Source organism: Gasterosteus aculeatus, chromosome Y, assembly GCF_964276395.1.
Source record: "Gasterosteus aculeatus chromosome Y, fGasAcu3.hap1.1, whole genome shotgun sequence".
Lineage (NCBI taxonomy): Eukaryota > Metazoa > Chordata > Actinopteri > Perciformes > Gasterosteidae > Gasterosteus > Gasterosteus aculeatus.
In genome coordinates, this window is record NC_135709.1 from 4,220,479 (window position 1) to 4,246,961 (window position 26,483).

Sequence of the window (26,483 nt, forward strand, 5' to 3'; positions counted from 1 at the left end):
TCGTGGACAGGGGGGTTGCCAGGACACACGGTAAGGAAAGGGGGCAGGAGCCAAATACCTGGAGGGAAACAGCAGCACACACAATGACTCACTAAGGGGGGAGGAGTCTAATACACCACCGCCCCGTGTTACCATGGACACAAGGATGCAGAATAATCATTTTTTTGTTACTGTCCAAAGATTAATTTAGTGAACCATAAAAAAAATGAATGTGATAATTTTACTTTATTATAGTAAACTTCAATATATTATTGTTCCTTACTGAGAGTTTTAAGTAAATAAAACTTAAAATAATAAAAGATGTGATTGAGAAGACTTGCAGACCTAAACTTGCTGAATGGGTGACTTACAAATCGGGGCGAGGAGGAGGAGGAGGAGGAGGAGGAGGAGGAGGAGGAGGAGGAGGAGGGGGAGCAGAGCCTCCTTGGCTGCTCTGAGGAGCCGTTCTTGAACTGAAAAAAAAAAATTTGATCATTTGCTTTTCATGAATTAAAGATACACGTTAATTTTTCATCAATAATGTTGACAATAAACAAACGTGAACCATAAAGTCGTTACACATACCTGATATAACTGATTTTGCAACGATTTCTTGATGAATTAAATTATTAGAAGAACTAAGAAAGAAGAAAGTAATTTCCTTTAGTTCGAAACAATTATTATTGTTATCAGTCCAATTTTAATAATTAGTGTAGATTTTAAATAGCTCGCCCATGTGCCTTACTCTATGTGGGGGACCGTGAAGTAATTTCTCCAGGGCCTGCCGGACTTCCGGGGTCAGGGGGTTGTGGACAGGGGGTTTGCCAGGACACAAGGTCAGGAAAGGGGGCAGGAGCCAAATAGCTGGAGGGAAACAGCAGCACACACAATGACTCACTAAGGGGGGGGGAGTCTAATACACCACCGCTTCTGTGTTGCCATGGATACAAGAATGCAAAATAATCATATTTTTCTTACTGTCCAAAGATTAATTCGGCGAACCATATAAAAGATGAATGTGATACTTTGACTTTATTATAGTAAACTTCACAATTTTATTGTTCCTTAGTGAGAGTTTTAAGTAAATAAAACTTAAAATAATAAAAGATGTGATTGAGAAGACTTGCAGACCTAAACTTGCTTAATGGGTGACTTACAAATCGCTCTTAGGTTCCGTTCTTGAACTGAAAAAAAAATAATGTGATCATTTGCTTTTCATGAATTAAAGAAACACATTCATTTTTCATCAATAATGTTGAAAATAAACAAACATGAACCTTAAAGTCGTTACATATACCTGATCTAACTGATTTTGCAAAGATTTCTTGATGGATTAAATTATTAGAAGAACTAAGAAAGAAGAAAGTAATTTCCTTATTTCGAAACAATTATTATTATTATCAGTTGTCACGGCTGTCACCGTGGTCTGTTTTTCTGTCTTGTCTGTACCAAGTAGGCTGTGCGGCCCTGTGGACTGAAGCCCCGCCTACTTCCTGGTTTCGGTGGAGCTCTGTCAGGCTCACTCCAGCTCCACCCATTGGTCCACCCCCCCAGCGCACCCAATGGCACGTCGCCACCTCAGCCTTACCTCCAGCTCTTAAGGAGAGCCCACCAGTGGCTCGGGGCAGCTCGTCATGGCCAGTTGACTTGTGTGCCTTCTGTGTTTGTATTTGAGTGCCACTGAGTCAAGTACTGTGTTTTGGTTCTTGTGTGTTTTTACCAGCACGGAGCTGGCAAAAGAGGTGAGTTAGGGCAAGAGTCTGTACTGATTCACCACACAAAGTTTTGTGCCTGTTAGCTTCATAGGTGTTGGGGGTGCTGTGCTCTTTGTGTTTTTTGGTAAGCGCCTTCTGTTTGTTTAAATGTATATTCAGGCATAGTCCTCCTTTTGGGGATCTCTTTTGTTTAACTTGGTTTGTCTTTTCACAGCACCTTCATCCACCCTCCTTTTGTTTGTTGCTACGTGCCTGTCTACCTCTGGTTGCCAATAAACACTACCCTTTTACAACCAACCAGGTTCTGCCCATATGTTTATGGTCCCCTCACCCCTAGCCCACCCGGGGGTCGTAACATATATGGGGGCTCGTCCGGGATCCCTTTCTAGAGGAATCCCAATTGGCAGAGATTGGTCGTGTAGTAAATTTGTGTGACTAGCCGGAGCGGAGTACTGTAACGAGGTGCCGCTTGCCTGAGTGAGGGACTCATGGCCACTGCCCGGTTTGACCTTGAAGCTTTCCTAAGCCAGCCCTCAGTGGAGCAGTTTGATGTGTGTCGGAAAGATGATTTGCTCCAGTTAGCAGCCCACTTTGGCATCTCGGTTCCCAAAACTATTCTTAAAAGGGTGTTGAAACCTATGCTATCGTTAGCATTAGTCGAGAGGGGGATAATTGTAGTGCCAGAGCTGCCAGAGAAGGAGCTCATGTTCCCGGTTGCTGGTTCAGCTGCCAAAGGGGAGGTCACGCTTACCCCTGACCATTCTACAGACGTATCGGATACCGACAGAGCAGGTGAGAGGCCTGCGACTCCTCTCACCCTGCCCAGGTTTGATTCTTCCTCTGTCAGCAGTGCTCAATCGCTAGGAGGAGCGCGGCTAAAGGTTCGCTTTGCCCGCCTCCCTTATGACGCACAAGACAGGGAACGCCAGATGCATTTCCAACTCGAAGTACGGCGAATGGAGATTGAGGCTGACCAGGCGGTGCGACTGCGGACGCTAGAGCTCGAGAGCGCCAACACAGCCATGGCTGGTGGGGCCGCGGGTTCTGGTGGTACAGCTTCTCTCCGCCACTTACCCAAATTGGACTCGGTAAGTCCAAGATTTGATGTTAGCAAAAATATTGCTTTAGTACCTTTCTTCCGAGAAGCTGAAGTGAACTCGTACTTTCAAGTTTTTGAGCGAATAGCCTTGGCATTAAAATGGCCGCCTGAGGTCTGGTCTTTATTGTTGCAGTGCAACCTACAAGGCAAAGCACAGGAGGCTATCGCTTCCCTTTCTATAGAGGACAGTACAGACTATGAGACAGTTAAATCAGCAATCGTGCGAATTTATGAACTTGTGCCTGAAGCTTACCGACAAAAGTTCCGGTCACATAAAAAACCAGCAACGCAAAGTTACACAGAGTTTGCCCGAGAGAAAACCATACTCTTTGACCGGTGGCTTGCGTCATCTAGTGTAGCTGGGTTCATTGCACTTAGGGAACTTTGCTTAGTTGAGGAGCTTAAACGCTGTCCACCAGAACGCATAGTGATGTACTTAAATGAACAAAAAGTGTTAACGTTATCTGCTGCAGCTACGTTAGCGGATGAGTACATGCTAATCCACAAGCCAGCCTTTCCTCAGGTTGTAGACAGTGCCCGCCGCGGAAATCTAAACCAGTCTAATCCTCCTAGGCACCCCAGTGTGAGGGAAGAAGAGCGCCGTTGTTTTGTCATAAGAGTGGACATGTTATTGCTGATTGTATGACTTTGAAACGCAAAGACCAGCTGTCATCGCGTGTGCATCAGCCCAAAGGTGTCGGGTTAATTAACGATTCGCAAAGCCCTAAACTAAACTGTGACAACCAAAGTGAGGTTAATGCCTGTTTTCGCCCATTTGTACTCGAGGCCCTTATTTCACTGACAGGATGGCCAGCAGACCAGCAGTCTGGTAAAGTGCTACGAGACACCGCCTGTTCCCAATCAGTGGTGTTGGCTTCTGCGTTACCCTTTTCAGCTGAATCCGCTTGCGTCTTAAGGGGCATTGAAATGGGTTATGTGCCTCGGCCTGTGCATAAGGTACACATCCAGTCTGATCTCGTCAGTGGGTTTTTTCCAGTAGCAGTGTGTGATGAACTTCCCATACAGGGTATTGTGCTGCTCCTGGGAAATGACATTTTTCCGGCCTATGGCACCAGACGTTAAAGTCTATGCTTAAGAAACATTGCCATGACAATGGCACTGACTGGGACGAGAGCACTCCATTCGTTTTGTTCGCTGCTCGCGACGCTGTACAGGAATCACTAGGATTCAGCCCTGCCCAGCTGGTGTTTGGACATACTCTCCGTGGTCCTCTGCAAACACTGCATGACCAGTTTCTGTCGTTGCAAGCCGTTCCCGCACAAAACGTGCTAGATTATGTTAGTCAGTTCCGCGAGCGACTGTACAGAGCTAACGCCCTCGCTAAGCACATGTTGACTACCGCACAAACCGCTATGAAACGGAATTACGATCGTTCCGCTGAGGAACGTACCTTCAGTGTTGGAGACAAGGTCTTGGCGCAACTGCCAGTACCAGGTACCACGTTGTCCGCCAAGTTTTCAGGGCCATATGAGGTTCACGAAAGGCTCAGTGACACTGACTATGTGCTAAGCACCCCTGATCGGCATAGGAAAACACGTGTGTGCCACATCAACATGCTAAAACTTTATCATGGCAGGAATAAGGGCCCAGACTCTGAGGTTACTGCTAGGGGGTGCAGACCGCACTCCGTAATTGGGAAACCTCAGCTTGGAGTGGTAGCTTTAACTGTGTCTGACCCTATGCCTTTACCAGACGTCGACGATGTGCGGCCGCGTTGTCCCGTCTATCCAGGTTCCCGTCTCACTAACTCGGAGGCGATTGAGGCATTACCTACCTGCTTACCACATCTGTCCCATGCCCAAAGGCAGGACGTGATAGAGTTAATTACGCAGTTTCCAAGCTTGTTCAGTGACGTTCCAGGCAGAACTAACGTAGTAAAACATGATGTTGAACTAACAAACCCGCGTCCCATTAAGCAGCATCCGTACCGTGCAAATGTAATGAGGCGTGAAGTAATGAAAGGTGAGGTAGAGTACCTCCTCCAGCATGGCCTTGCCAAGCCTAGTTCCAGTCCATGGAGTTCTCCATGTCTTGTGGAAAAGAAGTCTGATGGTTCACCGAGATTTATCACAGACTTTAGAAAAGTTAATGCAGTCACTGTGCGTGATTCGTATCCCTTGCCGCGGATGGAGGATTGCGTTGATGCCCTTGGTACAGCCGTGTTTGTGAGCAAACTAGAGCTCCGAAAAGGATACTGGCAAGTCCCTCTTACTGAGCGTGCATCTGAGATCTCAGCCTTTGTGACTCCAGATGACTTTCTACAGTACACTGTGATGGCCTTTGGGATGTGCAACACTCCCGCTACCTTCCAGAGATTAATAAACACCGTGCTAGCCGGTGTTAGAAACTGTAATGCCTATATGGATGATCTCATTCTCTACTCAAATACCTGGGAGAGTCACATGCTCACCCTCTCGGAAGTGTTTTCTCGCCTTGCCCACGCCAACCTTACCATTAACCTCGCTAAATGTGAGTTTGGAAAGGCCACTTTGACCTATCTAGGCCGTCAAGTTGGCCAAGGTGTAAGAATACGTGTTCAAGATTTGGAGCCTGGTCGGGGTTATCAAAAATTCAGCCGAATGACTTCTCTCGTTCTGGGAAATTTATTTGTCAGATCACAGGTCAAGTATCAGCGCTGCGTTTGCAAAGGCAGGAGCAGTTCAGGCAGCACACAGGCCGGAAGAACAACTAACTAACATCAGCAAGAACATCATGTTTTATAACCCTTGAAAGACAGAGAAGGAAATATTTCTATTGGCCCTAAACTGGCGTAGAGGAGGACCTTCCACCTCCCGCATCTAAGATCCGGTCACATCCAATGTCCAGACTCCTGACTTAACGTAAACATCGTAAACAGAGTGTGTATGTTGAATAGTGTTGGTGTGTCTCTAACCCCCCTTTGGCTGGTAAATCTTCTAGTTGACCCGCAGACCTTACATTCCTCAGCCGGGACATAAACTGACTCCCCATCCTGTCAGACTCGTGTCTGCCTGCTTGGCAGATCCTGCTTACCCCTTACCTAACTCTTAAATCAAGACAAGACAGCAAAACCCCCAACTAAGCCCATGAAAATAACTTTTGATTATCAAAGGTCAAGTTCGTCCAGTGGAAGCAAAAGTAGAAGCTATTTCTCCAAGTCCAGTTCCAGCCACTCGTAAAGCGTTGCGCTTGTTTCTCGGTCTGGCTGGTTACTACAGAGCTTTTTGTAGGAACTTCTCGTCTGTGGTCGAACCGTTGACCAGGTTGCTTAGCCCTAAAGTCGACTTTGTGTGGACCCCAGAGTGTCAAGTCGCGTTCGATAGTGCTAAGTCCCTCCTCTGCCACGCTCCCGTCCTGGCTGCCCCAGAGTTTTCAAAGCCTTTTAAGCTAGAGGTGGACGCCAGCGCTGTGGGAGCTGGTGCCGTGCTTCTGCAGGAAGATGTAGAGGGTATAGACCATCCTGTATGTTACTTTTCGAAAAAGTATAACCGCCATCAGCTTAACTATTCGACCATCGAAAAAGAGCCCCTTGCTTTGTTGTTGGCCTTACTTACTCTTATGTGATTGAGAAGACTTGCAGACCTAAACTTGCTGAATGGGTGACTTACAAATCGGTGTGAGGAGGAGGAGGAGGTGGAGGAGAGCCTCCTTGGCTGCTCTTAGGTTCCGTTCTTGAACTGAAAAAAAAAATGTGATCATTTGCTTTTCATGAATTAAAGAAACACATTCATTTTTCATCAATAATGTTGACAATAAACAAACGTGAACCTTAATGTCGTTACATATACCTGATATAACTGATTTTGCAAAGATTTCTTGATGAATTAAATTATTAGAAGAACTAAGAAAGAAGGAAGTAATTTCCTTATATAACTAATTTTGCAAAGATTTCTTGATGAATTAAATTATTAGAAGAACTAAGAAAGTAATTTCTTTATTTAAAAATAATTATTATTATTATCAGTCCAGTTTAAATAATTAACTTTGAGAGCAAAAGATGAAAATTAACTTCATGTTCACAAGTGTTACAAGTTTGGTGAGAGACCAAATCATTTGGAAGTTATGACTCTTGCAAGATTAAGCTACACCCCTTGTGAGGTTCATTAGCCCATATCTTCTTAAAACAAAAAGAAACCAACACAATATTAATAGGGCAGGGGGGCATTGACCCAATAATGACCCACAGAAAATCGCGTGACAATCGGATATAACGTTTAGGAGAAAGGGGCAAAAACGTGTTTTTTACTAAATTCAAAATGGCGGAAAATCTAGTTAGGCGCATTTGCATACCATGATTGGCTTTTTTGTAGAGCATGTCCAAGAGCACATATGTGCCTAATTTCAAGTAAATCGGACATCGGGGAAAAAACTGGCCTAGTGTGGTACTTTTCAAATTTCTAGGGGGCGCTACGGACACATTTCTTTGTACCCAAATGCGAGACCCCAAAATTATCAAACTCTTCACCAGTTCTGATATGAGTGCCAAATTTAACAACTTTTTGAATATGATAAGGGCCTCAAAAAGAGGAAATTCCTTAGAGAAAATAACAATTATTAAAGCTGCGAGCAGCGTTGGACGGGTCCTCGCAACTCCGCACGTCGGGGAAGCGGCCGGACGCTAGAAACGCTGCCAAGAACCCCTGCGGCCGTCGGACAAAGCGTCCAAGAGTCAGTTGTCGTTAACCGCGTGGAGCGACGCAAAGGGTCATAGATCACCAAACCTTCTCTTAAATCATATTCACCAGCCTTATAATTAATTTCAGATGGTTTTTAAAAAGGAAACGACCAATAGCTACATGATAATTCCCATTCAGGTTCATAGAACACATACCCAAGGTGTCACCCCGGGATAAGCAAGACATTCTAATGTACTATTCCAAAATGAAAGTCTCTCAAAATACCCTATATGAGCCAATTTACTTTAAATTCCCAATCACAAGACTACTTTTGGTCAATTTCAGGTTAGAACTAAAAGGAAACTATGAATAGTTACATGATAATTTCACTTCAGCCTGATGGTACTCATCCCCAAGGTGTCACGCTGGGATGACCAAGAGATTCCGTTCTCCAAATTAAAGCCTCTCAAAATACCATACATGTGCCGATTTCCTTTAAATTCTCCATTAAGAGACTACTTTTATTCAAGTTCAGGATAGGATTAAAAGGGTACTATCAATAGTTACATGATTATTTTACTTCAGACTAATAGTGTACGTCCCCAAGGTGTCACCCAGGGATAAGCAAGACATTCTAATGTACTGTTCTAAAATGAAAGGCTCTCAAAACACCATACATGAGCAAATTTCCTTCAAATCACGAGACTACCTTTTGTCACCGCGTGGGGCGACGCAAAATGTCAAAGATCACCAAACTTTCTCTTAAATATCATTATTTAGCCTTATAATCAATTTTTTAGATGGTATTTAAAAAGGAAACGACCAAAAGCTACATGATAATTCCACTTCAGACTAATAGTACAGTACATATCTCAAAGGTGTCACCCACGTATAAGCAGAACATTCTGATCTACTATTCCAAAATGAAAGCCTCTCAAAATACTATACATGAGCCAACTTCATTCAGTTTCCTTCACGAGACTACTTTTTGTCAAATTCAGGTTGGAATTAAAAGGAAACTCTCAATCTTTACATGATCATTTCACTTCAGATGGATAGGACCCATCCCCAAGATGTCACTCAGCGATAACCAGGACATTCTGATGTACTATTCAGAAATGAAAGCCCCTCAAAATACCATACATGAGCAAATTTCTTTCAAATTCTCCATCACAAGACTACTTTTGGTCAAATTCAGGTCAGAATTAGAATTAAACTATCAATAGTTACATGATAATTTCACTTCAGACCGAAAGTACACATGTCCAAGGTATCACCCACGGATGACCAGGACATTCTGATCTACTATTCCAGTTAAAGTTAAAGCCTCTCAAAATACCTTACATGAGCTGATTTCTTTCAAATTCTCCATCACGGGACTACATCTGGTCAATTTCAGATTAGATTGAAAAGGAAACTATCAATAGTAAAACAATCATTTGACTTGAGGCAGATAGAAAACATCTCCAAGGTGTCACGAAGGGTTAATCAGGACATTGTAATGGGAAAATGATATGTGACCCTTTTAAATGCTTCATTTGTATAACCAGTTTATTAGTTGCAAGTGCTTAGATGACAAAGGCCCTGACATAAGAACTGATGTCTCCGACTTGGATTAGATGGTTCCAGCGTCATAGCTGTAGAGATTGAACAAAGTGTTTGTTATGTCCATGACCACCTTTGTTTTAGCATGTTGGGAGAGCAAGGTCAAAGAACTGACGTGTCTTACATGTATAAGACGTTCCCAGTACCCTGGCTGTAGATACTCAACAAGAGGGTCAAAGGTTTCTGTTGACGCCACCGATATCTAAACTTAGGTATAAGAACTGCCTCGATGTGTTGGGGGAAAAAGGAGGTTCTTGACAGTCTACTGACCACGTAGCTGTTGTGACCCTTTTTCCCTTGCAAGGAAATAAACGGAGAAATGACATACTTGACTCAGAGCCTTTGTTTCTTACTTAACGATTGTCTGTGCAAAATCTTCCACCACAATTTGGTGTCAGAAGTGGGATCGTTTGAAGCTCCGTCGGGACTCCGAGGACGTCCGGGAAGGGGCCCCTTCAGGATCCACCAAAACGTGATTCTGCCCTATACCTCATCACACTCAGAGAGAGGGGACCTGCGACCAAAAGAGACCTGATTGGCTTCAACACGATCCGATGAGGAACATTTTCACACGAATCGGGTAAGAAGTTGATATTCTGATTTTCAAACGGGGTTTTCTGAATTATAACGGGTGATAAAAGATTACAAAGACGGGTATATAGTACTTTGGGATTTTTTTAAATGATTTTTTCTCTCTCTTCTTAGGAAATCCAAATTTCGGTTATTTGATTGGGCTTCTAATGAAGATAACTTGTCTTTTTATCCGGTTATTTGAAAAATGTATAAATATAAATTATATATTTATACATTTGATAAAAATATATATTTATAAAATTATAAATTATAAAAAGAGTGATTATACAGTATTTCCGGTTCATCAGCATCCAACTTTTTACTGAGGAAGACAGGGAGCAATGTGCGCATTTACGATTGTATTCAGACTAACTATCTGAAAATCGCATTATTGTGACCCTTGACCTAAAAGGGGAAGACAGGGGCAATTTGCGTATTACGATTGTATTCAGACTAACACTCTGAAAACGCATAATTGTGACCCTTGACCAAAGGGGAAGACAGGGGCAATTGACAATTGTGACCCTTGACCGAAGGGGAAGATAGGAGGGATTTTGAGAGTTCACTGAAATCGCAAAATCTCAGCCCTTGACCTAACAGGAAGACAGGAACAATATCGGGGTTTTCGGACAGTAATCTGAAAACAGATATTTGCGCCCTTGACCTATATTTATTAACCAATAGTTCTGGTTGGGTTTTAACTTATATTTTTCCTGCGTAAAAGAAAATCAAGACTTATAGTGACGACTATATTTTAAGTAATAAAAAGTATACTTCACCACGCCTGAAAGATGGGTGGTGTACACGGTAAAAGTAAAAAGGAAATGGGTTCTCCGGAGGGACCCATTGTGGATCTGATGAGAAGGAAATATGGAGATCAATCTCTAGAGTTTTTGCCCGAGTGGTCAAAAGATTTTGGGTTCCCTGCAAATGGTTCTTTCAGTAGAATAAAACTGAACATGTTACGAACAGGCTTAGAGGGAAAAGAGAAGGGTATAGAAAGAGGGTGATAAAAGGCAAAGACTTGGCGGACATTGAGAAACAAAGTAAATGGTTAAAATGGTGGGAGGATGAATGTGAATGTAGAGAAAGGAAACAAATGGCTAAAGAATTGACATGCGCAAAAACCACATTGGTTGAAAAATCAGATGCAAATGTTATTGAACAAAATGACCGATGTGCTTCTTCTCCCTTGTATCCGCGTCTCACAGGGGCTGGCGGCCCTCTCCTCAACACATGCCCACCGCCGTACCCTGCTTCACCTGCGAACCAACAGGAGACGCTCTGGGGACGTGGGAATCACACCTGAAGAATGCTTTCATGAATGGACTATTGCCCGACATAAAAATGAATGTGCAGCGTTCTGTTGCTGGAATGGAAGACTCGCGACTCGCGGATGTAAAGAAACATGCTGCGCATGCGCAATCCATGGACATAGAGAGAACCGACCACGAGGGGAAAAGGCGGTCACGTCAGATTGAACTCGCCCAACTGACTATGCTCCAAGTTGTCACTCAACTTGCCAGAAACGTCCGCCCACGGGATCCCAACCAATGGGGCGGATTCAGGGGGCGTGGTCGGGGCATGACGAGGGGACGCTCCTCCTGGAACCAGGAGGGATCACAGCTGTCTCCACCCAATGACTATGATACGTGTTTCCGCTGTGGCGAACAAGGACATTGGCACAGAGAATGTGCACAAAAGGCACCTCGTAGAGGATGGGGGCGTGGACTGGCCAGACGAGGAAGGGGTGGCAACGCACATTCCGATTGACGTGAGGCGGAGGGGGAGGAGGCTGCATGTGAGGGGGTGTAAGAATACGTGTTCAAGATTTGGAGCCTGGTCGGGGTTATCAAAAATTCAGCCGAATGACTTCTCTCGTTCTGGGAAATTTATTTGTCAGATCACAGGTCAAGTATCAGCGCTGCGTTTGCAAAGGCAGGAGCAGTTCAGGCAGCACACAGGCCGGAAAAACAACTCACTAACATCAGCAAGAACATCATGTTTTATAACCCTTGAACGACAGACAAGGAAAGATTTCTATTGGCCCTAAACTGGCGTAGAGGAGGACCTTCCACCTCCCGCATCTAAGATCCGGTCACATCCAATGTCCAGACTCCTGACTTAACGTAAACATCGTAAACAGAGTGTGTATGTTGAATAGTGTTGGTGTGTCTCTAACCCCCCTTTGGCTGGTAAATCTTCTAGTTGACCCACAGACCTTGCATTCCTCAGCCAGGACATAAACTGACTCCCCATCCTGTCAGACTCGTGTCTGCCTGCTCCTTACCTAACTCTTAAATCAAGACAAGACAGCGAACCCCCAACTAAGCCCATGAAAAGAACTTTTGATTATCAGGGGAGACGGCAACCATGCTGAGGCCTCACATAATAAGGGAAGTAAAACACACACATACCGCAGTCTGCAATGAAGAAACGCTTTCTGCACTAACTCCCTGCACGCACACTCACACTCACACACACACACCAGAGCAACAACAAGCTCTCGTGGACATCACAGAGCAATTGAGAACACAACAAAAGCTTTCACTTAAACACACATATGCAAAGTTTTCAGGAAAATCATTTGAAAATATGCCCACCTAGTGGTGGGCATATTTTCAAATGATTTTGGTGCAAATTCAAGGGAAACTTTTATCGTTTTTGGTTGATTCGGGGGCTACACATTCTGTAATACAACAAAAGTATTTTCCAGGTCAGAAACTTAGTGGAAAACAGGTTTTCTCACAAGGAGCTTCAGGGATGACTATTGTAGAGAGATTTACGGCACCTATGACCAGTACACACACTGACTCAACTGACCCTGAACCAGACATCACAGTAAAATATTCCTTTTTGCTGTCCTTTTGCTGTCCCATTAATCTAATGGGCAGAGACCTCATGTGTTCTTTCGGCATTAGCCTCATCTCCACTCCTACAGGGTTGCAAGTGGTGAGATGCAGAGCCATTGACCAGATGGCAAAGACCGTTATGAGTGATCCAATGTTTGTGTACCAGTGGTGGCTTCCGGTTGACTCACAATCAGAACTGTCCCACCTGGCAGCATCACGCGTCCAGCCTGAGGCAGAGTGCATGGATGCTTCATATCTCCACTGCACAGCTCATGTGTCACATGGGCCAGATAAGCAATATGATGCATTATTTCTACAGGATCTGAATGATCAGATTGCATGTATGACATTGTTTTGGTCCACACTTAAATGTGCTGTTTCCTCTCAGCAGCACCTCTTTAATGTGGACTCTTCTTTCCCACACATCTCCTTGTCTAAAGCAGCAACAGACCAATGGAGAGATTTGGGACCTTTTGTCGCAGCGTGCGAGGCATTGGCAGATTGGGAGGCTACACCAGATCCACTTGTGATGCGCTCTCCGTCGACAGGCTTCTTTAAACAGCCATTCGCATTTTGCACAACTGCTCTCAAATCTGTTTATGTCATGGATGAAAATAACATATTTTCGGACACACACACTGATACATTTTTGACTAATGTCTCCTCTATTTCTCCTGCCCTCAGTTCTGTTCCAGACACCTTGTGGGCAGCGCATAAATATAACGTGGGACTAATCAAAAAATGTTAACTGTTAGGGATTTAAGCCAGAAGTGCACCCCTACTCAGGAAATTATAGTACGTGTAATAATGTTTAGTGTTAGAATTATAGTTTGTGTGTTATTAGATATTAGTTATTACATTAATATGTTAGATGAAGTGAATACAATTTCAATCAAACACAATTCATAGTCATTTAAATCATATAAACACTGTACACATTAACATTCTGTCACAATGTGATGTTGAAACCTGGGGACGGATGCCAATTGCCGTCCTTTATGGATTTCTCCCAATTTTATCCCCAAAGAGGGTTTTTTGGGAGTTTTTTCTCCTGTCAGGTAGTAAATGAACAACTTAATGCGAGGCAGCCGACTGAGGCAAATGTCTTGAGAATTGAACCACATGAACTGTCTTAGATCTATGATGAAGTGTGATGAACGGTGATCATTAATGATGGGTTGTTGTAATGAAAGTGTACTAGTTATAAGACGAAGACTTAAACGATGTATGCTTTGTTAAATTCACTAATTGAGGCATAAAGCCAACTGAATCTACATTGAGTGCATTGGAATGTGAGGGACAGATAGTACAGTGAGGTTTCAGGTTACAGCTGCAGCTTCACACCTCGACGTGAAGGGGACAGTCCAGGAGGTGGCCCTTTGGAGAAGACGCCAATGACATTCAAATGCACCAAGGAAGACACACCTCAAGAGGTTTCAAAGGACCAAGGCGGGGAAAGGACTGGAAGAATTTTTCCTGCAGCCGCTTTGATAAGTCACTTTAGACTTGCTCAGAGGATTCTCTATTTCGCGAAATATTTTACTGTTCGCTTAGTATTTCACTTCACTGTAATTGCATTCCTTATAACGTTGTTTAGTTATTAAATACTTTTTGATTTTAGAATTTAAACGAATTGACTCATTCGTGTCCTCGTTTCCGGCCGGGACGAGAACAAAGGATTGAGGCCTCCCTCGAGAGCTTTCCGAAACCCTAACACAACCTGTGGTCATCACTCCTCGATCAGACTTCCGTCCCCACAAACATCAATACCCACTGCGCCAAGAGGCCATTGACGGTATAACACCGGTGTTCAACTCCCTCTTAAAGGCCGGAGTCATTGTTCCATGTCCTGACTCGCCGGTAAGAACACCTATTTTTCCAGTTAAAATCAGAGATGCAGGCAAACCAACTGAGTGGCGCTTCGTGCAGGACCTAAAAGCAGTTAATGCAGCCGTCCACGCACGAGCCCCAAATGTTCCCAACCCTTACACCATTATGGCACAGGTTCCACCTGATGCTCGATGGTTTTCCGTGGTTGACCTCTCAAATGCTTTTTTCAGTGTCCCTGTGGACATTGACAGTCAGTTTTGGTTTGCGTTTAATTTCAATGGCAAGCCTTACACTTTCACACGCTTGTGTCAGGGCTACACAGAATCACCTACGATCTACAACGAGGCACTCAGGGAAAGTTTGGAGAGCCTCACTTTGTCTCCAGGAACAGCTCTTTTGCAGTATGTTGATGACTGTTTAATTGCTGCTCCAACACAAAAGCAGTGTGGACAGCAGCAACAGGACACACTCAAATTGCTAAAAACACTTAGCAGCGGAAGGACACAAAGCCAGCCTATCCAAACTACAGTTTGTTTCACAAAAAGTTCATTTCCTAGGCCATAACATTTCCGGTGAAGGGAAGACACTATCACCAAAACGCATTGCCTCAATTGTAACACTTCCAAAACCACAAACCAAGAAACAGATGATTTCATTTTTGGGAATGTGTTCCTACTGTAGGTCATTTATTCCAAATTACTCCCAACTCGAGCAACCTCTGTCCGCATTGATACATGGGAAAAATCTCAGCGCGCATGATAAAATTGAGTGGCTCCCTGCAGCCTCTCAAGCTTTCACGGACATGAAATGCGCGTTCCTCCGACTTTGGGTCTTCCTGAATCCTCACAAACCGTTCACACAAACCGTTGATGAACGTTCTGGCTGTATGACATCAGTGCTCCTACAATCCCATGGCGATAAACAACGACCAGTAGCTTATTTCTCCGCAAAACTCGATCCGGTAGCAGCAGATTCTTCTCGAACAGAGGTCGTCTCATTTATCTGCAGCACGTTACCTTCGATATCACACATGTCTCCTAGACATGCCGAATGTTACGGTAAAACGCTGCAATGTCCTCAATCCTGCATCTCTTCTCCCCACTCCGGAGGATGGAGAGGAGCATAATTGTTTGGCTGAGCTGGAAGCTCAGTGCACACCTCGACCAGACCTCGCAGACACACCTCTGCTCAACAGTGACATGGTAATGTATGTTGACGGATCTGCTACACGGGATCCCCTGACTGGTTCTAATCTTGTGGGTTTCTCTGTTGTTTCAGACTCAGCTGTTCTGTGTTCCGGCCCTCTTCCATGTCACCTCTCAGCCCAAGCAGCAGAATTAATCGCGCTAACAGAAGCTTGTAAACTAGCTAAGGATAAAACGACAACCATTCACACTGATTCCAGATACGCTTTTGGCGTGGTTCATGATTTTGGCACGCTGTGGAAACACAGAAATTTTCTCAAATCGGATGGCAAACCAGTGTTACACCACACTCTGATAGCAGAACTATTGGATGCCATTTTGTTGCCCACAGCTGTTGCCGTTTGTAAATGTGCAGCGCACACATCCGGCACAGGCGACATCGCAAAGGGGAATGAGCGAGCAGACTTAGCTGCAAAAGCGGCTGCTAGACGCCCTCTTCCCAAACCATCACGCCCAGTTCCTGCCATGTGTTCTCTTCTCTCCTCTCTTGCAGCCGTGCAGTCCCTCTCTACTTCAGATGAGAGACGTTTTTGGTCCTCCTCAGGCTCCAAATTCATAGACGGCATCTGGTATGGTCCGAATGGTAATCTATGCTTACCTAAACATTTCTTCCCTCACTATGCGAAATTGACTCATGGGTTAGACCATGTGTCAAAAGGGGGAATGTTAAGTATCATTGATGCAACATGGTTCACAAAAGGCTTTGCAGCTTACGCGCAAAGGTTCTGCCAAGCATGCATAACATGTGCAACTCACAATGTAGGTCGTTCAGTACAGGTGTCACATCATGCAGCACATCCACCGCCTGCAAGACCGTTTGAACATGTAATTTTGTGGAACTCTCCCCATCGGAAGGTAAGAAACACTGTCTTGTAATGGTAGACATGTGGTCCAAATGGGTTGAGGTGTTTCCCTCCAGTAAGCAGACAGCCTCCACAGTGGCTAAAGCCTTGATTTCAGAGATCATTCCCCGCTGGGGAATCCCAAGCAAAATTTCTAGCGACAATGGTTCACATTTTGTCAACCAAGCAATTACAGAATTAAGTGCATACCTGGGTATTGACTTAAAAACACACTGCGCATACCACCCAGCTAGTGGAGGAGCGGTAGAGAGAGAGAATGGAACATTGAAAACAAAACTGGCCAAATGTTGCACAGACACAGGTCTACCGTGGACAAAAGCACTGCCATTGGTTCTGATGTACATGCGGATGAGGAAACGAACACGCAGCAACCTAAGCCCATTTGAAATCCTTTTCGCAGTTCCTCCCCATATAGGTGTGGAAGCTCCAGGAACACCACTCCCTTCCACCACAATGTGCGAGAATGACATGTTAACCTATTGCATTCGACTGTCTTCCACTTTGTCTGATGTAAGAAAACAGGTTGTAGCTGCACTTCCAAGAGAAGCAACGGGTCCACTACACCGACTGCAACCAGGTGACTTCGTGGTGGTGAAGGACTTCAGGAGGAAAAGTTGGAAAGCTAAACGGTGGCAGGGTCCATTCCAGATTCTCCTGGTCACCCAAACAGCGGTCAAGGTAGCTGAAAGGGCAACTTGGGTCCACGCATCCCATTGCAAGAAGGTTCCAGATCCAGTACCAGCAGTGGGCTCAGGCGACCCTACCTCCACAACAAGTGTCAATCAACCGACACCACCGATCCAGTGACCACGGACGGGCAGTTGACCGTCAGACACACAGTGCATTGTGATCTGTGTTGACTGTCTACAACGCGGGTGCCCCACAAGAAAGAAGGTTGGCAGACTCCACATCCCAACGTTTACCTGCGGACCAACACAAGAAGAAGAACACGGCCAGGACCCCTCCACATAGACACAGTAGTCGTTTGTGCCACGACAGTTTTATTCATATTATTGCTTGCTTCAGTTTCATTATATCTCAGCATCTTTTTGTGATTCCGTAGTCCGCTGCCTAAAGAGTGGTTCTCTCTTATCATGGAACGACTCTGACAATAACCCCAACAGTGACTCGGACTCCCTTGACGAGCTGAACACTTACGACCTCGACACATACGCATAGTGACATAGTGACACACTGTCTGTGTGCATTCCTGGTGTTCTAAATGTTTTTTGTTTCACAGTAGCTTGCTAAAACAATGAGAAATAACATTCTCACAAAAACAGCTTTTATCCCTGCATTTATTAGTATGTAACGTAAATATGATTGATATAATGACCTTTCCACAATATTCTATATCTGTATTGTGTGAAAGGGAATCAAGTTCCGGTATTGTGATTTAAACATGTTTTCATTTCTTTTTTATTTCAATACTGTACACATGACATCTGGGGTGTAACGCTCAAATCCTGTGAGAAGGTTTCCAGTCTTTATCTTCTCCTAACAGATTTCTTCCTATTTTCCCATTTCGGAGGTTTTTTTTAGGGAGTTCTTGTTCTGTGGCAGGCAAAGTTTTGTGAGCGATGTCCAGATGTTCATGTTTTGTGATATATGATGTGGTAGATATCAGATGGTACATTTTTTGAGTAGGCATTCTAAATTGATTGCATAGTTTGTGATTATTATGTAATCAAAAGAGTGGAATGTAATGGGAAAATGATATGTGACCCTTTTAAATGCTTCATTTGTATAACCAGTTTATTAGTTGCAAGTGCTTAGATGACAAAGGCCCTGAAATAAGAACTGATGTCTCCCACTTGGATTAGATGGTTCCAGCGTCATAGCTGTAGAGATTGAACAAAGTGTTTGTTATGTCTATGACCATCTTTGTTTTAGCATGTTGGGAGAGCAAGGACACGGTCAAAGAACTGACGTGTCTTACATGGATAAGATGTTCCCAGTACCCTGGCTGTAGATACTCAACAAGATGGTCAAAGGTTTCTGTTGACGCCACCGATATCTAAACTTAGGTATAAGAACTGCCTCGATGTGTTGGGGGAAAAAGGAGGTTCTTGACAGTCTACTGACCACGTAGCTGTTGTGACCCTTTTTCCCTTGCAAGGAAATAAACGGAGAAAAGACATACTTGACTCAGAGCCTTTGTTTCTTACTTAACGATCGTCTGTGCAAAATCTTCCACCACAACATTCTGCTCTACCTTTCCAAAATTAAAGCCTCTCAAAATACAATACATGAGCCGATTTCCTTTAAGATCTCCATCAAGAGACTACTTTTGTTCAAATTCAGGTTAGGATTAAAAGGAAACTATCAATAGTTACAGGATTATTTTACTTCAGACTAATAGTACACATCCCCACCCGGGAATAAGCAAGACATTCTAATGTACTATTCCAAATGAAAGCCTCTCATAATACCATACATTGACCAATTTCCTTCAAATTCTCCATCACAAGACTACTTTTGGTCAATTTCAGGTCAGATTTAAAAGGAAACTATTAATTGTTACATGATCATTTCACTTCAGGCTAATAGTACACATCCCCGAGATGTCACCGATGGATAAGCAGGACATTCTGATTTACTATTTCAAAATTAAAGGCTCTCAAAATACCATACATGAGCCAATTTCCTTCAAATTCTCCATCACGAGACTACCTTTGGTCCATTTAAGGTCAGAATTAAAAGGACACTATCAGTAGTTACATGGTCATCTCACTTCAGACTAAAAGTATACATCACCAAGGTGTCACCGATGGATGAGCAGGACATTCTGATGTACTATTCCAAAATTAATGCCTCTTAAAATGCCATACATGAGCCAAAATATCACTCACAAGACTACATCTGGTAATTTTCAGATTAGATAAAAAAGAAAACAATAAATAGTTACACAGTAACTTCACTTCAGGCGGAGAGTACACATCCCCAAGGTGTCACCCAGGCATAACCAGGACATTATGGTGTACTATTTCAAAATTAAAGCCCCTCGAAATACCATACATGAGACAATTTATTTAAATTCTCTATCAGAAGACTACTTTATGTCATTTTCAGGTTAGAATTAAAAGGAAACTATCAATATTTCCACAGTATTTCCACTTCAGGCATAAAGTACACATCCCCAAGATGTTACTCAGCAATAACCAATACATTATGTTGTACTATTTCAAAATAAAAGCCTCTCTAAATATAACTTTTGTTTTTTACTGGATACTACAAAATTTGACTTCCTGATACCAGTAGGTGGCGCTATGACATGATTCAACTTTGCATCTCTTCAGGCCCAGAGTGTCATCAAACGACTAGTCGACTAGTCGTTGCGAGGACCCTAATTAAAGCTGCGAGCAGCGTTGGACGGGTCCTCGCAACTCCGCACATCGGGGCACAGGCCGGACGGCTAGATAAGCAACCAAGAACTCCTGCGGCCGCCGGACAAAGCATACAAGAGTCAGTTGTCGTTGACCACGTGGAGCGACGCAAAATGTCATAGATCACCAAACCTTCCCTTAAATCTCATTCACCAGCCTTATAATCAATTTCAAATGGTATTTAAAATGGAAACGACTAATAGCTACATGATAATTCCACTTCAGGTTCATAGTGCACATCCCCAAGGTGTCACCGAGAGATAACCAGGTCAACCTGACGTACTATTCCAAAATTAAAGCCTCTCAAAATAACATACATGAGCCAATTTTCTTCAAATTCTAGATCACAAGAATACATCTGGTAAATTTCAGATTAGATTGGAAAAGTAAACCATCAATAGTTACATAATCATTTCACTTCAGACTGATAGTACACATCCCCAAAGTGTTACCCAGCAATAGCCAGGACATTATGATGTACTATTTTAAAATAAAAGTCTCTCTAAATACCACCTTAGGTTTTTTACTGGATACTAGAAACTGTGACTTCTGGTTACCAGTAGGTGGCGCTATGACTTGATTCAACTTTAAATCTCTTCAGGCCTAGAGTCTCATCAAACATGTGTAAATCAGAAAGAATCCGATGATGTCCAGTGGAGTTACTACGGTTTAGTTGTTCTTGGCGAAGGATCAGCTTTGCCGATGCATCTTCTCGCCACCGATTATCGGTTTCTTATCATTTTCACACTGAAGCATAATTAAGGTCTTACCTCTCTGCTAGGAAATGTTGAGAGGGATCAGATTAACCTTTGAGGAGCATAATCTGTGAGGAGCAGGGTGTAAAATAAAAGAAACAATCAACTTCCTGTTTTCCCCAGGTGGCACTATGACAACGGTTAAAAATGATCTTATGGGCTCTTTTTTGTAGAGCATGTCCAAGAGCACATGTTTGCCAAATTTCAAGATAATCAGGAAAAAACTGGCCAAGTGTGGTCCTTTTCAATTTTCTAGGGGGCGCTATGGACACATTTCTTTGTACCCAAATGCGAGACCCCAAAATTATCAAATTTTTGAACATTCCAGATATGCGTGACAAATTTAACAACTTTTTGAATATGATAAAGCCCCCAAAAAGGCCCTTACTTTGTGAGAATAATAATAATAATAATTGCTTGAAATACAATAGGTTCCTCTACGACTAGTCGTTGCGAGGACCCTAATTAAAGCTGCGAGCAGCGTTGGACGGGTCCTCGCAACTCCGCACGTCGGGGCACCGACCGGACGGCTAGATACTCAGCCGAGAACCCCTGCGGCCGTCGGACAAAGCGTCCGAGAGTCAGTCATCGTTAACCACGCGCATGGAGCTGCGCGAAATGTCATAGATCAGTGGTCCCCAACCGGTACCGGTGAGGTAAAAAAGGTTGGGGACCACTGTCATAAATCACCAAACCTTTTCTTAAATCATATTCACCAGCCTTATAATACATTTCAGATGGTATTTAAAAAGTAAATGACCAATAGCTACATGATAATTCCACTTCAGGTTCATTGCGTGATGGTGAATTTGAAGGAAATTGGCTCATGTGTGGTATTTTAAGAGGCTTTCATTTTGGAATAGTAGATCAGAATGCCCTGATTAACACTTCCTGACACCTTGGGGATGTTTTCTATCAGTCTGAAGTGAAATGATCATGTAACAATTGATAGTTTCCTTTTAATTCTGACCTGAAATGGACTAAAAGTAGTCTCATGAACGATACTGAAGGAAGTTGGCTCATGTATGGTATTTTGAGAGGCTTTCATTTTGGAATAGTAGATCAGAATGCTGCTTATCCATAAGTGACACCTCGGGGATGTGTACTATGAACCTGACGTGGAATTATCATGTAGCTATTGATAGTTTCCCTTTAATTCCAACCCCAAGGTCTTACTCGGTGATAACCAGGATATTCTGATGTACCATTTTCGGAATTAAAGCCTCTCGAAATGCCACCTTCGTTTTTTACTGGATACTAGAAAATTTGACTTCCTGATACCAGTAGGTGGCGCTATGACATGATTCAACTTTGCATCTCTTCAGGCCCAGAGTGTCATCAAACATGTAAAAATTGGAAAGAATCCGATGATGTGCAGTAGAGTTACAACTGTTGAGTTGAGCCGAGCCCCTCTCTGGCTGAGAGGCAGGTTTAGGTGTGTCTCCAAGGCTGGAGCCGAAGAATTGAATGCAGCAGGTGGAGATGATTTGGAGATCAGGGTGGGTTGGAGGCACTCACTCACAGGACAGTGAAGAGCGAGCAGTGTGAGAAAGCGACGTTGAAGAGCTTGGAAAGAGGAGACTGCAGGAATAAAGCTTGCAAAGACTGAAGAAGGAGCCGGTGAGCTTTTGAGTGGTCGACTATTTATGGCATCAAATGCAAGATAAAATGTTATATATTTAATGAAATGTGTGTGTGTATTCAAGCTAAAAGTAATTGGATAAAATTGATTTGTGTGTATTCACCAGAGTTAAAAGCTGATGAAGTTTGTAAGGTTAGAATTATCATTAAATAGTGTTTTAAAAATGTATTTCATTTGGGTTTGGGATACCTTAAATATGGATTTTCTTTCTACTTATTTTGAGGTTTCCAGTAGATTATAAATTAAGTATGTGATGTTGTTGTATTTCAAGGTTTTTCACCTGGTTTGACCTGGACAATTTTAAAAATAAAAAGCAAGAAATCAAAGAAGTCCGAATCTTGGTCAAACGATGCAATGTCCTTAACCCAGCCATACCTCTAACTGCAGACGATGGAGAGCCTTGTGATTGTGTCGAAGTCTTGCAGCAGACAAGCATACCAAGGCCTGATCTGTTGGACACAGCTCTTCCCAATGCAGATCTTGAGCTGTTCCTAGACGGCCCCGCTTCTCGCTCACCCGAAAAAGGCAGCGGCCAGGAAACAGGGGAGCGGATGCTGCGGCCAAGAAGGCAGCCTCACAGGGCTTCCTTTTCCCCTTCACTCAAATACACCAACCGATCCTGGTCCTTATGCCTGGTCCTTATGCCGATCATTCCAGACTTCAGGCAATTGCCGGTGCGCAGGAGGGTTCCCTATGGCAACGATCTGGTGCCATTCTTGAGGGCGGAATCTGGACAGGGCCAGACAGTAGGCCTTGTTTGCCACGTGCTCTCTTCCACATTCATGCTAAGTTGTCTCACGGTAGAGATCACGTGGGCAAAGGGGGGATGTCCACTGCTATAAATGAGCATGCTGAGATATTGTGCTAACCTCTCCCCTTCACTCTCAGCACCGCACGGAGAGGTGAAAGCAGCGCTTCCATCTACAGCTACAGCAATGCAGCACCACCTGAAACAATGAGACTGGGTCCTCATTAAGGATCACCGGAGAAAGCATTGGAAGCAGAGATGCTCCACGGGGCCCTTCCAAGTACTCCTGACCACGGAGACGGCAGTTAAGGTGGAGGGGAAAGCGACGTTGGTCCGTGCCAGCCACTGCAAACGCATCCCGGATCCAGGAGACGAAGGAGCACCTCCATCTGCTTCCGGTGAAGGGGTTGCAGGGTGGAGCAAAGATCCACCCAACCACCCGAAGAACAACGATAGAAGACAAATCTCCAGCGCCAAAGAACACTCCACAAAAGCATGGTTGGAGCCTGAGTATGAACATGTGCATATCACTATCGCTGGCCACATTAGTACTGTGTTGGGAGCGGCTAGGGCAGGGGTGCTCACACTTTTTCAGCATGGGACCTACTTTTGAAATGACCAAGTCAAAATGATCTACCCATTATATTTATTGAGAAATATATTGAGGATTCTTACAACTTATGTTGATGTATAACCACATATGTTGCACAACACAACATAATTCAGAACTGAACAGACTGAACAACATAATTATGTACATTTTTTGCCATCACCTGAGCTCACTCTGATGACTTGCACTGAATTGAATCAGCCAGGGATACATAGTCCAGTGTCGTATTTTCCATGAAGAGTCCGAAAATGCCGCTCCACATTTCCCTTCTTTGGTATTGCGACGGTAGACTGGCAGACGAGACAAACGCACTTTGAAAATGTCATCGTGAAAAAAAAGTCCTCCTCCCATTCCGTATGAAAGTGATAGTTTTTTTTCTTTTTACTTGGTCCAGCTCCCCCACTCACTTTTATACCGTATCTTACGTTTAAGAGGAAAAAAACGAGCGAAAAATTAGGATGTAACTAACGACTAGCTTGTTAGCTTGTATAGCGTCAGTTCATGACAATGTCACCTCACCTTGTCATGCGATCTACCAATAGTACCTTGGAGATCGACTGGTAGATCGCGATCGACGTATTGAGCACCCCTGCTCTAGGGGGTCGTATTAGGTTACAAGCAAATGAGGAACTAACTTATGGACATTAATGGAATTATTAATAATCACTAAGATACTTCTCAGAATAAATAAATAACGGGGTACCACCCTGAGCTAACATTGACTAATAACCAATACTATAAATCAAGTCTCATAATTGATATTCAGTCCTTGAGAGTGAAGATGTTGGAAGGAGTTAAGTTCGAGCACTGGCAATGTATGTCAACTGTCACCACCATATAAATGCACAAGTAAACACAGGAAAACGGTTCTTTAAAGTATAACAGGGTTTATTAACTCACAGAAACACCGATCAAGATCACCTATAACTGCAATCAACAATCCCTATAACACTTATTTTAAACCTACTCACTAAACAGTGTGTGTGTGTGTGTGTGTGTGGGTGTGTGTGTGTGTGTGTGTGTGTGTGTGTGTGGGTGTGTGTGTGTGTGTGTGTGTGTGTGTGTGTGTGTGTGTGTGTGGGTGTGTGTGTGTGTGTGTGTGTGTGTGTGTGTGTGTGTGTGTGTGTGTGTGTGTGTGTGTGGGTGTGGGTGTGTGTGTGTGTGTGTGGGTGTGTGTGTGTGTGTGTGTGTGTGTGTGTGTGTGTGTGTGTGTGTGGGTGGGTGTGTTTGTGGGTGGGTGTGGATGTGAGCACGAAGGAGGGTGCGAGAGAGAGGGGGAGAGACGAGGGGGATGCAGGGAAGGAACGGCGGTGCGGTTGCGCGCAACAACAAGCGGAGTGCCGATTATCACACTAGGGGGCGAGCGAGAGCAGCGGGGCGGGAGTGAGACCGTTAAATCAAACCACCGAGGAAGACGGGAACGTTAGGCGGTGTAATGCGACTACTCGACGCGAGGGGCGAGCGAGAGCGAAATGCAGGGAAGTGTTCCACGTAGTGAAACAAAGAGGAAGATGATAATTGCACCGCTATGGCAACGCTATCTGTTGCTAGGGACCACGGCTTGGACGAAGGAAGGGGGGTAAATACTTAGACGCGGCGCGAGGGGATTCTGACCCGCGACCAGCGGAACTTAGATCAGCAACGTGAATCAGTATGGTCGGACTTATTTGTGCAGTTACGGAAACCAACGATGTGGCTCGCGATACGAAATAAAACCACAGGCAAACGGATCTCGCGGCGAAGACCCGGGAAAAGCGATCTAAGATCGAAAGGAAAATAAGAACTATTTTGACCATGAGATATCATTCAACAGCGTAATACAGCTGGTGCTTTCACTCCCTTGCAGAAAAGCGTATCACAGTATCGGATCAACAGGGGACATTACGACATTTGCAGGAACACATTCAAACATAAATCAAAGGTAGCGGATTCGTTGATCCGGACTATATCGTACGACTTATGACTGAACAAATCAAATAAACATCAAGTTTATATAAACACGCTGAATTAGTCTGCCCAGAAAACCAGTCTCTTACTGTCTGATGGGCTCGATCGACGTGGCGTCGGTCGGTGGTTGCTCATCAGCTTCTAGCTGACTGAGGAAGGTTGAGCTGCGCGTAGGGAAACTCGGTGGGCAAAGGCGATTTGGAACTTCTCGTTGGGAACAGAGGCGGCGGGGGGAATCAGAGAGCAGCTGTTTCTCCTCCGGAGTGAGGCGGAGATAAAATCAAAAGCGAAAAGAAGCGGGGAAGGAGTGGAGCGAGAGTCTTGAGTTTGTCCAGCGAGATTAAGACTGAAACTTGGGAATTGGAGGGAAAAGAAAAGAAAGCAACCTTGTGTTGTCTCGATCTATTACTAACTGGGAAGTCAGGCGAAAGAGATCGATTCTTTGACGCAATCTCTTTTTATAAAGTTGAGGTCCATAAATAAATGTCACTGTCCTCGGCCAATGGGAGCTCTCTGTGTTCTTTCCTACATCCTCTTTTTATGACCAAGGGGGTCTGGACCCTCGCAGGGCTCCTGTTATCAGCGCCTGGCATCAGGCCACGGGGACCCCTATATGTTTGTGTTTTTCCTTTGTCCTCAGTGAAGAAAAACGTGGTGAGGTTTTTTAGCAGGGCGGAGGCCCAACAGCTGCATTGAGTAAACAAATTCTAGTGTACCAACTGATCTCTCAAAAAGTTGATGAGGATGTTGAGAGCTGTGACACAGCGAGAAATCCTCATCTTTTCCCACTTGGCAATGAGGAGGATATCGGGGCCCCGTTTGAACAAAATGAGACCACTGGACTGGGAGGCAATGATGATTCATATGTCGAAAATCGAAAGAAGTGAGAGTATGATGATCACAGTAGTGACTGCAGCTAATAAAGACAGTGTGTGCAATGTTTGTAAAACCAGACTAGTATTCTAATGAACTGATTTACTGAAACATATGGAGTTGCCCTAATGGACAAAATTAAGGACAATGTTTGATGAATTGTATTCTTTCAAAGGGAAAAAGCA

At 44.0% G+C, this 26,483-nt stretch overlaps 3 long non-coding RNA genes across 3 annotated transcripts; 1 reads left to right on the plus strand and 2 right to left on the minus strand.

The window, feature by feature from the left end:
- Nucleotides 1–350: 350 nt before the first annotated feature.
- On the minus strand, nucleotides 351–843 carry LOC144390887 (uncharacterized). The gene is made up of 3 exons (XR_013454700.1): nucleotides 725–843; nucleotides 565–617; nucleotides 351–452 (listed from the first exon to the last, which is right to left on the minus strand). It is a non-coding gene; the product is annotated as an uncharacterized LOC144390887 (long non-coding RNA).
- Nucleotides 844–1,141: 298 nt separating this feature from the next.
- LOC144390889 (uncharacterized) lies at nucleotides 1,142–26,250 on the minus strand. Its single transcript, XR_013454702.1, has 3 exons — nucleotides 25,515–26,250; nucleotides 6,402–6,470; nucleotides 1,142–1,163 (listed from the first exon to the last, which is right to left on the minus strand). It is a non-coding gene; the product is annotated as an uncharacterized LOC144390889 (long non-coding RNA).
- LOC144390888 (uncharacterized) lies at nucleotides 7,409–18,477 on the plus strand. Its single transcript, XR_013454701.1, has 3 exons — nucleotides 7,409–9,594; nucleotides 10,799–14,299; nucleotides 15,968–18,477. It is a non-coding gene; the product is annotated as an uncharacterized LOC144390888 (long non-coding RNA).
- Nucleotides 26,251–26,483: the final 233 nt, after the last annotated feature.